Genomic DNA, 14,210 nt, shown 5'->3' with positions numbered 1-14,210 from the left:
ATAGTGTTTTTTCTACATTTCTGGTAATACAAGTGACTAAATATACTGCTCACTCTGGTCTCTGTTTTAACGTCCAAGAAGCACACCCAATGGTTTGAGAGAATGCAATAACTCGGTTGCCAATACTCTTGGTAACTGTAGAAACATCTACAAAAACAAAACAGGTATTCAAACACCACAATACATTCTCTACTATACCAATATATGTGCAGCGCAATAATGCGCTGTTACCGTGATTCTGAGACGTGTAGCTGTAGCCCAATCCACACAGGTCCACGCAAGAATCCAAGTCCAAATACGTGGAACTCCACAGGTATTAATAAACCCCAAGGAAATCCAGGGAGTAGGGACGGGCAGGGATCACAATAAAAGAAGTGGAGAACACTAACTAACTTACTGTAGTACACCGGGTAAAACCCGGCCGACAGCGGAGAGCAAGCCCGGCTGACCGGCGGAGCAACTCCGGCGTTGGGGAAAAAATAAATGGAGAAGGACTAGCCCGGCCCGTCAGCGGAGAGCAAGCCCGGCTGACAAGCGGAGCAACACAGAGGGTAAATGAAAGAAGCGGAATCCCGCCGGAAGGCGGAGACAAACCCGGCCGCCGGGCGGGACACCAAAGGAATGGGGAGGTATCTCAAAAAGAAAAGTAAAACAATCCGTTAACAGATGAACAAGCGCAGATACCAAACGCTTGCAACGAACAGAGAGAGGAAGACAGCGCCGGCTCGCATAGGAACCACGGAGCCGGGCAACTCTCTCGGGGAGATAGAAAACAGGTCACAGGAACGGAAGTCAGGCAAAGGTAGTCAAGACGGAACCGGACCCAACGGAGCTAGACGCAAGAACGTGAAGCGTCGCTCCCTGGGTCAAGGAATCTTAAATAGTGCAAATTTAAAGGGACAGCGTGACGGGAGGGGGCTTGAGGCATGACAGTACACTCCCCCCACAACAACCCCCACCCGATTTGGGCTTGTCAGGGTATCGTTGATGAAACGCTCTTAACAGTCGAGGTGCATGGATGTTAGAAAAGGGTTCCCATGTACGCTCTTCCACACCGTATCCCTTCCAATGAACCAAATACTGGACCGTACTCCTCACTCTTCGGGAATCAAGGATAGTCTCGACCTCATATTCTTCCAAGTCCTGCAGAGTTAACGGAGTAGGTTTCACCGGCAATATAGTCCCTGGTTCAACCGGTTTTAGTAGGGAAACATGGAATACCGGATGAATCTTGAATGAAGGTGGAAGTTGTAATCTTATGGCAACGGGATTGATTATCTTTTCCACCTTATAGGGACCTATGTATTTGGGATTGAACTTGCGTGGACCCCCAAGAGCAATGTATTTAGTGGAGAGCCAAACCTCGTCCCCTGGTGTGTATATGGGTTCCAATCCTCTGTGTAGATTTGCCCCTTCTGTGTATCTCACCTTAGCCATTTCAAGACTCTCTAATGCCTTCCTATGTATCTCGAGTAACATCTCTACTCTTTCTGAAGCAGCAGGGGTTGGACAATCTGTGGAACAGCCTGAGGGTAGTAACTTAGGGTGATAACCATACGAGCAAAAGAATGGAGAGACGTTGATGGAGGAGTGTGTGCTGTTGTTATAAGAGATTTCTGCTACCCAAACCAACTCATCCTAGTCCACTTGTGATTGCAACACCTGATTCCTTATGTATTGCTCAAAACACTGATTGACTCTCTCCGTCTGCCCATCTGACTGTGGATGGTGACTTGAGGACAGACGGACGTCTATCTGGAGCAAAGAACATAAACTCCTCCAGAATCGTGACACAAATTGGGCTCCTCTGTCGGAGACCAAGGCAGAAGGAAAACCATGAAGTCGCACTATGTGTTGCATGTATATGGAGGCTAGTTCAACTGCTGTGGGTAAACGCTGTAACGGTACGAAATGAGCCATTTTGGTGAACATATCCACCACCACCAGCAACTTATTGTTCTTTGCTTTAGTGAGTGGTAGTTCCACTATAAAATCAAGGGACACCGTATGCCAGGGACCGGCAGGGGAAGGCAATGGCATGAGAAGGCCCACAGGGTTGAGGCGAGAAACCTTGGTTTGTGCACACACATAGCATGTCTTAACAAAGTGTTCTATGTCTGCCAACATATTAGGCCACCAGAAACGGTCACGCACAGTTCTAATGGATTTCTTTATCCCTGGATGACCAGCTACAGGATGTGTATGATACCACTGCATGACTTGCTCCTGTAACTCCCTTGTTGGTAAAACCACTCCCCCTTGTACACACACAAGGTTTCCTTTCATAGGCGTATTCTGTGTACCCACTACAGTCTTCATGTCTGCTGACGCTTGACTACACCTAACCTGCACCAGGAATTCGTCCTCTGTCTGTGTTCCTCCTACAATATTCGTTCTGGGGATGATAAGTGTAGGTTCAATGGGATCTGTAGGGGTCTCAAATCCCAAACGTGATAGGGCATCTGCCTTCCCGTTACGTTTGCCAGGTCTATATTGGACAGTGAAGTCGAACTCACTAAAGAACTGAGACCAACGCAGTTGTCTCATGGAAAGTGCCTTTGCCGACTTGAGGTATTGGAGGTTGCGATGGTCAGTATATACCACTGCAGGATGTCTGGCACCCAGGAGATACTGCCCCACTCTTCGAACGCCTTCTTGATTGCTAGAAGTTCTTTATCCCCTACCGCATAATTGTATTCAGCCGGGGAGAGCTTGTGGGAATAATAGGCCACCGGATGACACTCACCGGACACAGCATCCGCTTGAGATAGAACACCTCCCACTGCCACTTGAGAAGCGTCCACCTCCACCACAAAGGGCAGAGCTGGGTCAGGATGATGTAACACCGGGGCACTGGTGAAAGCTTCTTTTAGCAACTGAAACGATCGCTCTGCCTCACAGGACCACACAAAAGGAACCCCCTTCTTTAACAAAGATGTAATGGGTGACACCAGGTCTGAGAAATTGCGGATAAATCGCCTATAGAAATTGGCCAGCCCCACAAAACTTTGGATTTCCTTGATTGTACGAGGAACCGGCCATGCCAGAACAGCCTCCACTTTGGAGGGATCCATGCGAAGGCCCCTAGGGGAAACAATATATCCTAAAAAGGGGACCTCCTGGGTATGAAAAGTACATTTTTCCAATTTACAGTATAAGCGATTGTCTAGCAAACGTTCTAACACGTTGCGTACATGCTGTTGGTGTATCGCCAAAGTGGGGGAAAATATCAACAGATCATCAATATATGCAATTACAAACTTATCAAGGATGTCTTTCAAAACTTCATTTATGAAGAATTGAAACGCCGCAGGGGCATCACAAAACACAAAGGGCATTACAAGGTACTCGAAGAGACCATATTTGGTGCAGAAAGCCGTTTTCCACTCGTCTCCCTCCTTGACTCGTACCAGATGATAAGCGCCACGCAAATCCAACTTAGTGAAGTACTGGGCATTGCGGATTCTGTCAAGGAGGGAGGCTATAAGAGGAAGAGGATAACGGTTCTTGATGGTTACTTCATTTAGCTTCCTGTAGTCGATACAACATCGCAGGCCCCCTTCCCGTTTAGGAATGAAGAACAACGAAGAAAGGCTGGGGATCGTGACGGTCTGATGAATCCCTTCTCAAGCATAGAGTCTAGATAGTCACGTAAGTATACATTCTCCTTTTCAGTGAGTGCATACACTCTGCTACAGGGTATTCTAGCTCCTGCCTCGAGATCAATGCGGCAGTCGTAGACTCTGTGTGGTGGAAGAACATCAGCTTCCTGTACATCAAAGACCGCCTGCAAATCTTGATAGCAGGGTGGAAGAACAGGACAGTCCTCATGACACTCCATGACTGAGTGTGTTTCTCCCTCAGTAGCCCCTACCAAGGGCACTGGAGCAACAGGAGGAAAGGATATAGTGGATGTTTCCTAATTAATGTCAGGGTTTTGAGTTCTTAACCATGAAATACCCAGGAGCACCGGGAATTGTGGGGAGCTAATTAAATCAAACATTAAGTCTTCATGGTGTTCAGGTGCTATGACCATGTGCATTGGGATGGTGCGATGAGTAACCGGACCAGAAAGAAGGGGGCTGCCATCGATGGTGGTGACATTACTGACGATCTCCTTTTCGGTGCTGGCTATCATGTTCTCTTTAGCCCATTCCATGTCCATGTAGTTTCCAGAAGCCCCAGAGTCTATCATTATCAAAACGTGTAAACCAAGTGTACCTTGCGTTAGATATGCTGATACGTATAAATGATTAGTAGGAGTGTAGGTATAATCGGAAGAAGAGACTGTTAGTCCGGACCTACCTGAGTTCCTCGTCTCACAAGAACCCAGGCTGACTAGTTTCCCGACAACTTGGACTGAGCGGGTTTAACTGGGCACTCTCTTAGAAAATGACCCGTTTCCCACAATATAAACAGAGCCGAAGCGTTCTTCTCCTCTGTCTTTCCTCGGAAGTCAGAGGTCCTCGAACTATGCCTATCTGCATGGGTTCACTGTCGTCAGTGACCTTTTCCGGGGCACTCTTTTTCTCCTTCATAGCAACATAACAATACTCATGTTTCCCTCTCTCCTTCTTCCTTTCATGCAACCGATGGTCAATCTTCACTACCAAATCAATAAGAGCGGTACAGGAGGTAGGGAGATCAACTATCTGGGACAAGGCGTCTTTCAGTTCCTCCCGCAAACCCCGGTAGAACATGGTACTGCGTTTTTCCTCAGGCCAATTGGACTCAATCACCAACCGGCGAAACTTGGTAATATAGGTTACTAGATCCTGAGTACCCTGTTTTAGTTCTAATAATTCTGTATCGGCAGAATGAGTATACATGTGTCTATCGAATAATTTACGGAATTCTCGTCTAAAAGATGCATAATTATGTAATAGAGGGTCATCTCTGTCTACTAAGGGAATAGCCCAATCAGCTGCAGAACCACTGAGGTAAGAAATGACAAAGGCTACCTGAGCCTGATCAGAGGGAAAACATTGAGCTTTACAGGAGAAGTGTAGTTGGCATTGACTAAGGAAAGCTGCGCATCGCGCTGCTTCTCCTGCAAAACGCTCAGGGGGCGCCAGAGGTATTGAAGGAGGTGTAGTTACCTGCACTACCGATGTCCCTCCTCCCGTAGCCCCAGGAGTATGCTGTCTTTGTAGGGTGTCAACTCTGGCCATTAATGTCTGAGTCTCAACCTGCAGACTACCCAACATACCCGCCACATCAGCCAGAGTGACTGCTTCCAGATCCATGACGCTCAGGCAGAACACACCCCTTGGGCTTCACGTTCTGTAAAGGATACAAGATGATTCTGCAGGAGCGTCAAGAATCCGAAGAATAATCCACAGCCTTCCCCTGCAGCCTTCCGACTCTATCGAACACTAGAGCACGAGAGGCGCAACAGGGGAAAACAGGGAGACAAAACAAGGAAAGGTTGGGGGTAACAACTTTGTGATGAGGGTCTTCAGACTAGATGTTTCAACAACCTTCTTGAGTGCTTGGCAACAAGTAGACTGCAATACAAAGGAAGTAATTTCTTGAGTCTGAATATGACAATCAATATCACATCTATACATAAAAACCTTTCATACCTAGAATTATATGTGTTAATGTCCCTGAATGGATATGGACGAACCTCTTGTAGGGGATTTATCTGGAGCTGTAGTGAAGAGGGCAGAACATACATAAGTATAGTGTTTTTTCTACATTTCTGGTAATACAAGTGACTAAATATACTGCTCACTCTGGTCTCTGTTTTAACGTCCAAGAAGCACACCCAATGGTTTGAGAGAATGCAATAACTCGGTTGCCAATACTCTTGGTAACTGTAGAAACATCTACAAAAACAAAACAGGTATTCAAACACCACAATACATTCTCTACTATACCAATATATGTGCAGCGCAATAATGCGCTGTTACCGTGATTCTGAGACGTGTAGCTGTAGCCCAATCCACACAGGTCCACGCAAGAATCCAAGTCCAAATACGTGGAACTCCACAGGTATTAATAAACCCCAAGGAAATCCAGGGAGTAGGGACGGGCAGGGATCACAATAAAAGAAGTGGAGAACACTAACTAACTAACTGTAGTACACCGGGTAAAACCCGGCCGACAGCGGAGAGCAAGCCCGGCTGACCGGCGGAGCAACTCCGGCGTTGGGGAAAAAATAAATGGAGAAGGACTAGCCCGGCCCGTCAGCGGAGAGCAAGCCCGGCTGACAAGCGGAGCAACACAGAGGGTAAATGAAATAAGCGGAAACCCGCCGGAAGGCGGAGACAAACCCGGCCGCCGGGCGGGACACCAAAGGAATGGGGAGGTCTCTCAAAAAGAAAAGTAAAACAATCCGTTAACAGATGAACAAGCGCAGATACCAAACTCTTGCAACGAACAGAGAGAGGAAGACAGCGCCGGCTCGCATAGGAACCACGGAGCCGGGCAACTCTCTCGGGGAGATAGAAAACAGGTCACAGGAACGGAAGTCAGGCAAAGGTAGTCAAGACGGAACCGGACACAACGGAGCTAGACGCAAGAACGTGAAGCGTCGCTCCCTGGGTCAAGGAATCTTAAATAGTGCAAATTTAAAGGGACAGCGTGACGGGAGGGGGCTTGAGGCATGACACTGGACTTAGGATCCACTTTACTAGGGAGTGATACTGACTACCAGAGAGTAGGTCTGGTATGAGTTGTTCCCTCTGTCATGAGGAACTCTGAGGGCCCCATCCTAATTCTGGAATCACCCCAGGGACCTCAGAAAATGTATCCCAGTTCCTCAGGTTACAGAATGGACTAGACATGAACAATCTTCAAAAGGTGAGTGAGCTGTGTTCCTTAATCACCTCTTGGATGTGCAGAAGTGTGTTGGGTTTACTGTTGGCCATCTCCTACCTCCTCTCATTTGAGGGTATAAGATGAAGGGGATTCAAGATCTGGAGCCACCCAGATGATTGATCAGTGGATTGTCAGTGGATTGTTAGTGTGCTGGTAATATCTATCTCTACATGAGTGTGAGTTTTCCTGCCTCAAGCCTTTGAGTTCAGAGGCCTAGCTCATGGTTTAGTCACCCAGCTGCACAGAGCTGCCTGGTCGAGAGTAGGGGCCTGGACTGGAGTCTTTCACAACACCCACTAAGGAAGCATGTAATCTGGAAAAAGGTTTCAAGTGAAGTAAACTTCTGATATGCTATGGGCATCAATTTCCCTACCAGTATTGGAACCTAAAGTGAGGCATGAGTTAGACGTGTTGCATGCTTATGCAGCTGGTCATTTGCATTGATTTGTCCAATCAGATCAGTCCAGGTAGACCTTTGAGGTGTGTATGTTGGGATGACAATGTCCCCTTTCATGACTCTTGGGCACCTCGGTACTTAGACAAAGTACTGCAAAATTTTTGCTAACACGCATTTTATCACCTACATTGTAGCACCTAATTAAACAGCGCTGCAGTTTTTGGTGCTGCAAAGCCCGTGAGCAAAGTAGGAAAGAGAGCAGGGATATGGGGGCAGTAACCACAAAAACAAACAGTAAGAGGCAAACATCGACATCAAGAGTAAGTAAGTGTTTGCCCACTTGTCAAATGTCTGCCCCCTAAGTTTCCCATATAGTAAGTCTGTATGTTTTAAATGTTTCTTTTCAGTGCACATATCAATTATGCTTGTACAATATGACCAACACAGGGGAATTAACTGTGACTCGGAGATGAGCACTGTGGTCCTGAGGGTTACAAACTCTTCACCACTTTTCTGAGAGTGTCCAACATCAGCTTACCAGAAAGTAAAGGACAGACAGTCATGAGAGAGGCTGATTAATTTTACAATGTAGGCTTATTTTACCAGAAAAAAAGTGCAAGGAGTGTTGTCTACCTGCCTCTCCTCTTTTAAATGGTCTGCCAGTCCCCTTTAATTGAGTTCTTCACTCTATATATTTGTTGGTCGGTTGTCACCTATGTGTTTACACTGCGTGTGCAGCAGAATGAGCATTGAGTGAGTGTGCTATGGCTTAGTGTTAGCACACAGGAACCTATTTGTAATCGTATGTGTGTGGATGGTGTACAAGTTGGAGCATAGAGAGTTAGAGAGAGTCTGCCAGTCATGTGAATTGCATGGCTTCTCAAAAGCATTTGTTAGGGCCTTCAAAGTGAACCAGACCAATGGTACCTATGCCCCTAAAAAATACATAATCTGCCACAACACAGCACCTTCTGCATTGACCTATGCAATGACATGCTTGTCTTATCCTGGCAACAGGTGGAGCGGTTGGTGAGTGAAGTGGCTTCTTCCTCCTCTGTGCATTTGTGTTAGCTTTTTCTGATAGGGAACTTCCAGGACCACCTCTCTTTCTTGATGAAGCTAAAGCACAAACACTGTGGCTTGACCACTTTGGGAGGAATATGGAAAATAGAGCAGTCAGTGCTCTAGCAGTTTGTCACTGACAGGTGCCCAGGTAACACCCCAGAGCATGTTAAAGGTATGCTTTTGCGGTCCAGAGCTGATATCCTTGACATTCAGCTTCCCAGCCGGGTTAGATGACTTAACCTGAAGTTGAGACAATCCTGTTAGAGGTTACAGAGGAATTGCTATATGAGAGAAGCTTTTGTTTTTTGATTATGAATAGTCTCTGCTGAAGGAACCTGCCTGAAGGAGGTCCCAAATTAGCTGTCTTGTAATGAAATAGCTGAACAAAGAAATGAGGGAGCCTGTATCACCACAGAACAACTACACTACAAGCAGAAAAACTATGCTGAGAAAGGCTGTGGGGAGCTCTTGTGGCCCAGTGCCTCCCATATAACAGCATGCAGGTCATAAGCATGTTTGGCTCTCCTCCTTGGGTGTCCTGCTGTGTTTAAGGACTTTGAGAGCCCCACATTTTCTTCTCAAGGGTCCCAGAAGCTGAAAGCACTTGGAAGCTGAAAGCATGATCTGACGTTTTTCATTTACAAGATTGCTCTGAAAGTGTGCTTTGTACTCTGACCTTAGCCCCTCTTCATAATTGCAACCTGGGGATACTGCATGGGCACCAAGGGACAACTCTAACCCACCGATATATTCCTGACACCCCTGCTGATGGAGTCTCCTCATTAGGTCGGAATTATTAGACTTGACAGCTGCGGAGCCCAACCACAACGGAGCTCCGCTCCAGTGTGGCCTTCTATTCTGGTCTACTGAAGCAAATGCATAAAAAAGCAGGGGTAAGGGGCTCTGGCACATAGTGAAAAAGTAAGGGACAGAGCTATATGTATTTCCTGGTATATTCCCTAACTTCAGGAGGGGTAGCAGAGGCTTCACCAGTGTGAAAGAAGATGGCACAAGCACTATGAGCTGGACACTTTGAGAAACTACAAAGCTGATTTGGGTATCTATTAAGGAGATATTGTGGCTACTAAAATAGCCTTTTTTTATTTACGGATTGCTGAAGCCAGTGACCCACAAAAGGAGAACTTTAAGAGGCTTGATTTACTAAGCCAGACTAAAGATAAGGCCTCAGGGGAAGATCCAGAGGACTGTAATCGGATGCACAACTTTTTCATGAACAAGATCGGGAATATTCAGTATGAGATAAGGAATACCCCACTGTGCCCCTGTTCCTTGGGGAAACAACCTTTACAACGCAACTTTTACAACGCACTACCATTACAACAAAACTTTTACAACGCAACATCCATTACAATGCATGCCATTACAATGCAATCATTACAACGCATGACACTACAACGCACACCACTACAATGCATGTCTTTACAACGCAGTCATTACAACGCATACCATTACAACGCATAACATTACCATCCAACACTTACCCTACTGTTGCACCCCCTGGAGTTAGAATAGTAATTTTTACCCCTACACTATCCAACACTTACCCTACTGTTGCACCCGCTGGAGTTAGAATATTAATTTTTACCCCTACACTATCCAACACTTACCCTACTGTTGCACCCCTTGGAGTTAGAATAGTAAATTTTACCCCTACACTATCCAATACTTACCTAAACATGCAATGTAATGTTATGCGTTGTAGTGGTATGCATTGTAAAGGTATTATGCGTTGTAATGGAATGCGTTGTAAATGTAGTTTTTTATTTTCGTTGTAATGGTATGCGTTGTAATGGAATGCATTGTAATGGATGTTGCATTGTAAAAAATGCGTTGTAAAGGTATGCGTTGTAAAAGTGTGCGTTGTATTGACATACATCTGTTCCTTGGTGCCTGTTGATGCATCTCCTTATCAGGGCTTGCAGTTATCTGCACTTCCACTATTGGATATGCAGACATTGGTCTCTTTTCTGGAGGCTATGAAATCAGGCTCATTGGAGGTCCCTTGTCCACCGGCGGCATGTTAAGCAGCCTTCCCAGTTATGTGAGGTGAGCTTCTCTTTCTTCTAAATCTTTTTGACAACCAGCAAAGTTCCATCACGGTTTAAGAGGGCTATGGTAGGCCCTCTGTTGAAAAAGGCAGGAGCGGACTCAAAAAACTTAAATTACTATCTCCCTGTAGCCCTGCTGCCATTTCTGGCTAAGATTCTGGACTGGCATGTAACTGAGATCCTTTCAGAATTTGGGGGCGATAAACATCTGTTTCACCCTCACCAATCATGCTTTCAGGCCCATCATAGTACAGAGATGGTGATGCTCTCTGCACTAGATGAATTTAGGTTGGCAGCAGATTAGAATAGATCTTACAGCAGTGTGTGATTCGGTTGATCATCAACTGCTATTGCACCAGTTACTGGCTTGCAGGATTGCAGGATCTGCCCTTCTGTGGATTTCATCATTCTTGAATGACTGCTAATGGAGAATGCGAATGGGTGATCATGTCTCTAGGGCAAGGGCGTTAACCTGCGGAGTCCCTCAGGGATCCGCGTTATCCCCATTGCTGTTTAACATCTATATACAGCTGTTGATCACAGCACTGGCACAGTTGGACTGTCAATTATTCACCTATGAGAATAATACTCAGCTGGTTATGCCGATTGAGAGCTCTACACAGCCACAGTTTATCTTACAGAATATCTTGCGGTTTATTGTAAAGTGTATGACAGGAAACTCTCTGACGATCAATACAGACAAGGCTGAAGTGCTGCAAATCACCATGAAGGGGAGCCCCTGTATTGACAGTTTTTGGCCATTGGAGATGGGCTCCCCTGTGCACCGTACCAGTAGTCAAAAGGCTGGCATTAAGCCAGACAGTAGTCTATGAATTTCAAAGCAAGTGGCGACGGGATGTAGGAGCTGTACTGGCTCTTTGAGGCTCATATGGAGGCCGCACAGCGGTGAAAGGAGCAACCTCTCACCCTGCTCGCAGGCAGGTCACTCCACACGCTGCTACATGGTTCTGCCTGCATTGTTTTTGCCTAATCTTGTATTTTTTCCTCTGTGCCTAACTTGCTTTCTTGCCCGACTTGTTTTTCCCCTTTGCCTGTACTTGCTTTCTTGCCCACACTTATTTTTTCCCCTGTGCCTAACTTGCTTTCTTGCCCAGACTTGTTTTTATTCCCCTGTGCCTGTACTTGCTTTCTTGCCCAGACTTGTTTTTATTCCCCTTTGCCTGTACTTGCTTTCTTGCCCAGACTTGTTTTTATTCCCCTGTACCTGTACTTGCTTTCTTGCCCAGACTTGTTTTATTTCCACTGTGCCTGTACTTGCTTTCTTGCCCAGACTTGTTTTTATTCCCCTGTGCCTGTACTTGCTTTCTTGCCCAGAATTTTTTTTATTTCTCTGTGCCTGTACTTGTTTTCTTGCCTAAACTTGTCCTTTATTACTGTGCCAAGATCTCCTGCAGCCCCTGCCTGTTTTTCCTGCTGCTGCATCCCTGCGGCCAACCCCCCTCCAATCCCATTTGCCGCCCCTCCTCCCAGCTGCTCCTCCCTCCCACATCCCCTCATATGGAGGCCGAGCAGCAGCCGCATAGTGGGTGCACATAAGGCAAGCCCATCTACGCCCATCCGCGCCTAGACCGCGCCCAGCGCCAGGACCGCGCCCACGCCAGGACACCTAGACCCCACGAACGCCATGACGCCCAACACCGCTACGATGCCAGAACCCTCCACGCACTCAACACCGGATGATCACACACCTGCTTCCTGGCCGCCCTGAAGTGCATCCACAGAGCTTTCAACTGCCGGAACTGCAGCTTCACAAGCATCCACCCCACCATGCTGCCGACCAGGAGAGAACCCAACCACCTCAGATGCATCCTTCTCAACACCCGCTCTACCCGCAAACATACCGTTGAACTCTGGAACCTATTCGACTCAACCTCCCCAGACAGAGACCTGGCTGAACCCTACCTTGGCATCCGACATAGCCATAGCCATCCCGGAAGGCTACAAGATCACCCGCAGGGACCGCACCAACGGAGCAGGAGGAAAAATTGCCATTGTCCACAGGAACACTCTCAGAGTCTCGAACAGCACCGACGACACCCTCAGCACCGCCGAACACCTGCACTTCCAGATCCACACTGACTCCAACACCACCCTCAGAGGAACCCTCTTCTACAGACCCCCCGGACCCTGACCACAGTTCAGCGACTCCATCGCCGACTTCATCAGCACACACTCCCTTGCCTCCATGAACTACATCCTCCTTGGGGACCTGAACTTCCATCTCGAGAACAACAACGACACCAACTCCACCACCCTGATCGACAACCTAGCCAATCTCGGACTCAGACAACTCGTCACAACACCCACTCTGCTGGTCACACACTTGCCCCCATCTTCTCCTCAGGCCCCAACGTCTCCTTCAACCACACCACCGAACTCCACTGGACCGACCATCGCTTCATCCACTTCACCTTCAAGAAACCCACCACGCACCACTGCACCCAACAGATGCCTTCCTGCTGCTGGAGAAAAGTCACAGAAGACCAGCTAATCACCACCCTCGCCCAGAGCCAACCCGCCGACCCTGATACCTCCGCCCGCAACCTCAGACAGTGGATCAATGACTGCGCCAACACCCTCCCCCGATCAAGAAACCCCCTAACAGTCACACCTAGAAGAAAGCCAGCTGGTTCACTGAGGACCTCTGGGCCTCCAAGCAAACCTGCCCACAAGAATGCCACCCACAGACACCATCACCTCATCAGATCTGCCAAAGGGCCTCTTTCAAAAACCGCCTACACAACAACGCGTACAACAGCAAAGAGCTCTTTAACATCATGAAGGAATTCCCCAACCCCAGCTCCAACACCAACGACATCCCAACCTCGCAAGACCTGTGTGACTCGCTGGCCACCTTCTTCCACTGCAAGTTTGCAGACATCCACGACAGCTTCAACACCACGACCACCCCGACAACCACTGAGACCTCCGCCCTCACGACCACCATCCGTATCAACCGCCTGCTCTCCTGGACCACCATTAATGACAATGACACCAACAAGATCATGAACACCATCCACTCTGGATATCCGTCAGACCCATGCCCGCACCACATCTTTAACAAAGCCTGCACATCCATTGCACCCCATTTCTGGAAAGTCATCAACACCTCCTTTGAGACAGCAACCCTCCCGGAGATCTGGAAGCACGCCAAGATCAACGCCTTACTCAAGAAACCCAAGGCGGACCCCAAGGACCTCAAGAACTTCCGGCCCATCTCCCTGTTCCCGTTCCCGGCAAAGTTCATCAAGAAGACCGTCAACGAACAGCTGACGGACTACCTCAAGGAGAACAACATCGTGCACCCTTCCCAGTATGGGTTCCACAACAACCACAGCACCAAGACTGCCCTCATCTCTGCCACCGATGACATCAAGTCCCTGCTGGACAACGGAGAAAAAGCGGCCCTCAACCTCCTAGACCTGTGCAGCCGCCTTCGACACAGTCTGACACCACACACTACGAACATGCCTCCACAACGCCAGGACCCAAGAGAAGGCCCTGGGCTGGACCACCTCCTTCCTCTTCTGTAGAACACAGAGCATCCGCCTTCCTCCCTTCCGCTCCGAAGCCACCGAGATCATCTGGGGCGTACCCCAGGGCTCATCCCTCAGCCCAACTCTGTTTAACATCTACATGGCACCGCTCGACCATGTCGCCCGTCGGCACGACCTCAACATCATCTCCTAGGCCAATGACACGCAGCTGATCCTCTCCCTCACCAAGTTACTCCACACCTCCTAAACCAATCTTCACAAAGGAATGAAGGCCATCGCTGAATGGATGAGGAACAGACGACTGAAGCTGAATTTGGACAAGACGGAGGTCCTCAT

Source organism: Lissotriton helveticus, chromosome 2_1 (assembly GCF_964261635.1).
Source record: "Lissotriton helveticus chromosome 2_1, aLisHel1.1, whole genome shotgun sequence".
Taxonomy (NCBI): domain Eukaryota; kingdom Metazoa; phylum Chordata; class Amphibia; order Caudata; family Salamandridae; genus Lissotriton; species Lissotriton helveticus.
The sequence above is the reverse complement of the archived record's forward strand: the minus strand, read 5'-3'. Positions refer to the sequence as shown.